This window comes from Alosa alosa, chromosome 3 (genome assembly GCF_017589495.1).
Source record: "Alosa alosa isolate M-15738 ecotype Scorff River chromosome 3, AALO_Geno_1.1, whole genome shotgun sequence".
In the NCBI taxonomy this organism is placed as follows: Eukaryota; Metazoa; Chordata; class Actinopteri; order Clupeiformes; family Clupeidae; genus Alosa; species Alosa alosa.
In genome coordinates this window covers 7,953,523-7,958,269 of record NC_063191.1, presented here as the reverse complement: position 1 = coordinate 7,958,269, position 4,747 = coordinate 7,953,523, and positions in this window count along the sequence as shown.

Genomic DNA, 4,747 nt, shown 5'->3' with positions numbered 1-4,747 from the left:
GACGCACTGAGAGGGAAACCTATAGGAGAGGAGACTAGGAAGAAACAAAGACATTTAATATGAGACAAAAATATGTCTTATTGTACTTCAAAGAAATAAATCTAAAGAGAATCATTCTTTGAAAGATACAAAGAACATGTTGTGGGAGAAAACTAAACTTCACTGTACCATACTAAAAATTAGAAATTATTAACTGTACTTTGCATGTTTTATTAAATTAATAAATCAACTAAATGGACTGTAATATTGAAGGTGCAGGTAGAAAAGGTTGCAGTGCAATAGTGCATAAATGTGCATTCTGGGTTTCCCCTTGATTGCCTGTCTTGTTGTGCTGCATACTGTATGTGTTCCATGTTCCAACTGTACTCTGCTCTGTGTCTTGCCTGAGCCCTGCTACTCCCTCATCAGTCTGTAAGTATCTTAACCCAGGTGTGTCAATCATTCTCTGTTAAATTACCTTGTCAACAGAGGCAGATAAAAGTGGTCATGGGCCCTAGCCTACATTTTCTGTGCCCCCCTCCCCTTCCCAAGATATGTTTTACTTTACTGAGGTACAATCACAAGGTCCTTACAGAGCAACACTGAGCAAATGTTCACATAAGGCAACTTACTTACACAGCAGCCAATGAACCACCAAATACTCACAAAACATCCATGCATAAGACAACTTCCATACAGCAACAACCAACTCAAAACAAAATTCATATGATATGCTAAACAGCAGCAGTTTACAATAATCAACAGCAAATACAGTAATGGCACAGCAGTTAATAGCCTAGGCTGGGGGTTTGTCTATGAGTGGGCTGGAAAGGGCATTACCCACCCAGAGATAAGTGCTTCTCATCCAGAGGAACCAACTGTCCTCCCAACATATGAGAAATGACTATGCATCTATATGCGTTTAAAACTGACTTCATTTTCTCAGGGAAGAACAGCTCAGCTTCTCTTTCTCTCTCGCGCACACACACACACACACACACATTCACGCAGTTTTAGTTGTTGACTGTTTTGTCTGGTTGTGCTCACGGACATGCCCCCAGAGTGTAGCGTTGTAGCTGCCTGGCCGCATTAGCTGCTAGAAGTAGCAACTCGAGCTAAGTAAAATTGATTGTTTTTTCATTTTTTGTACAAGTTAGGGTCAGGGTTAGAGTTAGGGTTAGGCTTAGGGCTCATGTGTCCTGACAGTCTCATGTGTTCATGACAGTGTCATGTCACTCTTATGAAGACACCTTCAAGTAAAGTGATACCAATAATGATTAAAAATAATTCAGTGGAAATGCATGGATTCCAGTTGCTGCTACTGGAAGAAACTGGAATCCATGCATTTCCACTGAATTATTTTTGGAATCTGATCCCTTATCATACCTGTTCATTCTTACTCGTTTACTCGACTTATCGCGGACTAAATTCAAGATGGCTGCAAACGCTAAACTTCGTGAAGATACTGTCTGTATAAATCGCGTCTTGTAATTAAACTACCAGTGCTTTTTCAAAGTTCTCAATGTCTCGTTTTAAATGTCAGGGCCCTCGGAAGTCTACCAATGAAGTGTGGAGATACATTGAGCCTAAGTAAATGGGTGTAAAACAGTGATTTATTTGCATGGCTAGCCCGATGCCAAAGCACCACTATTGAAAAAAAAGCTATTGGTAGCATCGGGCTAACTAGCCAGATTTTGGAGTGCAGGGGACAAGCCGAGATGGGCTATGAGACATACGTTCACACTTTCGGTATCATGTTTCAATACACTTTAGGTCAATATCACACCGGAATTCTCCTTTAACCAGGTAAGCCAGTTTTTTTTTTAATATCATTTATGGTAGAATTAAGTTTCAGCGTGTGTGTGTGTGTGTAATGTGAGTGTAACTAAATGTGATTAAGTCACATATTCCTGAAGCCAGCTTGGAGGCCGTCTGACACGAGCAGGGGTTGTCTGAGTGTTCATGGTGTCAGGGCAGTCAGGCTCAGGAACTGGGATGTCACTCAGTTGATCTGTGGCAAGCTCACGGATGTTGCAGGTGAAGCAGGTGCATGGTATCTGGCCAAACGTGACACGTGCCATTTCTTTCCATCAGCCAGCAGATAAGTGGTCGGGCCCACTTGCTTTCTTACTGTCAGTGGCGGGGAATAGCGTGGATGAGCCTTAGGAACATGAGTAGGCTTCCGGACGCGCACCCTGTCCCCTTCTTTGAAAACTTGTATGCGTGCGCCACGGCTGGAGTCAGCGTATGACTTCATGTACGCTTGCTTAGAGGACACTCTCTGACGAAGTGATTCAGTGTCAATGCTTGCTTGTGGTGGGGTAAGGACGTGAAGACGTGTTCGCATTTTCCTCCCATGTAGTAACTCGAATGGGGAAAGTCCAGTAGTGGCATGTGGAGTTGCTCTGGAGGGATTCTGTAATGATGGCTTTCCAGGGCTTCTGTTGCAGAATAGCAGACTGTACTGATGCTCGCAGGACGCGGTGAAAGCGTTCAACCGCTCCGTTAGCTGCAGGGTGGTAAACTGCAGTACGTATGTGCTTTATGTCAAGATCGTTTAGGAATGCAGCAAATTCTGTAGAAACAAATTGAGGCCCATTGTCTGACACAATGGTTCGTGGATTACCTAATCTGCTGAATACTGATGTGAAAAAAAAGCAATAATGTTAGCTGTTGTAGTGGAGGGTGTGAAAAGCTACCTCAGGCCACTTACTGTGATAGTCTACCAGTGTGAATGCATAGCGGCAGTCCGGGGAAGCACTTTCAAATGGACCAACCACATCGATTCCCAGCTTCTCCCAGGGCTCTGATGGGAACTGGACAGGTTGCAGGGGTGCAGCAGAGGGAGCAGCGGTCTTGTCTGAAGACTGGCAGAGGCAGCAGCTTTTAATCTGTGTGTTCACAAAGGCATCCACATCTGGCCACCAGTAAAGTTCGCGGAGGCGTTGCTTGGTCCTCACGATGCCTTGGTGCCCTTCATGAGCCAGGCCAACCAAGGTGTGACGCAGTGTGATTGGAGCGATGAGCCTTAAACCTCGGAAAATGAAGTCGTCTTGCACAGACAGTTCATGGCCGGAGTTTGAAGTATGGACGGAAGGACTGAACTCAAAGCAGCAGGAGAAGGAGGCCAACCGTCAGCAATCTGTGAACGCGGTACACACAGAGTTCAGGACAGGAAGCAGAGGCAGCAGCAAACTCCGCAGGAGAGACAGCAGACAGGTGATCGGGCAGACAGCATGGCAACAAACTTCGGGCTCAATGTCAGTTTCATCAGCGGCAGCAGGCAGAGGCAGACGGAGAGACAGTCAGCTGTGTTGTTCTGTGAACCAGGTAAGTAGGCAACATCGCACATTAAACAAAGCAGCCAGCGCGACCGCGTCATCGCATGCCAGCCGGGTCGGATCCTTTGGTGGTCAGGAGAGTGGTTAGTGCTTGGTGGTCTGTACGCAATTTGAATCTTCGGCCCCACAAATCGTTCTCCATTTCTCTACAGCCCACACACATCCAAGGGCTTCTTTCTCGACTGTTGAATATTTGCGCTCAGCAGGAGTCAGAGTTCTGGAGGCAAATCGCGACAATGCGCTCAGTGTGGTTGGGCTGAATCTGAGACAAAGCGGCACCGAGGCCGTAGTCTGGAAGCATCAGTGGAGACAATGAACAGTCCTTCTATGAGTGATGATCAAAACTTCACGGTGCATCTTCTGACCAAGTCAACTCGGTCCTGACAGATACAATTACGCTTTAGCCTTATTGTACCCGCGATGGAGAGGCAACTGGAATGTAGGCACTCCTCATCAGGCTGTCAATGTATGTCCAAGGAGAACCTGTTGAACCTTTGATGTATTCAGCACCCTGTATCTTTCAAACGCTGCAGACCCAGCATTTAGTTAGCAACATTAGGCAGGCCTTTCCAGAATTGTGTGGCCAGCATCTTTTGGAAGAGCAGAAAAGAGTCCACAACCACAGCCTTGTTGGGCTCACTCCTCCAAGTCAATGGTGGAGGTCCACAGACCCACATTTAGGTCTATGTGCGGGAGGAGGAAAAGAGTCCACAACCACAGCCTTGTTGGGCTCAGGAGGCTCCACGTGGAATAGCACCTGATTTCTTTTGCACAACCACGATTGGGGAGACCCGCGGGGAAGCATCTATTCTCTCGATAACACCGGCTTGAAGAAGGCGTTGGATTTCAGCACTCTGGCGTTTCGGGACAGAGAGAGGCAGGCGGCGAATTTCTGGTGGACAGAGGCGTAGCAGTCTGTGACACTTTTTACTTTATGCACAAACCCTTTGGCGCAGCCAAGCAGGCCCGGAGACAGTGGAGCAGTGGTCATCACAGGAGCGCAGCCAGGAGCAGACGGAGAAGACAGCGGAGCAGTAGAGCAGAGCAGAGCAGGAGCAGAGGTCATTGAAGTGGCGGGCTGGACAGTAGAGCCTTTGAAGCACAGGCTCAGGCCATTTATCAAATCCATGCCCAGCAAAGCAGTACCAGAGTCCACAATGAAGAAGGACGTCTGACATGTAGCATCATTCCATGACACAGTAACATGTAAGCAGCCAATAACTGGAATTGGAGCACGGGAGTAGGTCACTAACTTAACTGTAGGAGGCAGTAGCTGTGCTCTTTTGAAGTGTCTCTCATACAGACATTTAGGCAGAATCGACACGGAGGAGCCAGAATCCACAGTCAGCTCCACAGGCACTGAAACAGTCTCTGTCTGTATGTTAACTGTGCATCGTATCTTGTCAGATGCTGTGTGCTCATGCAAA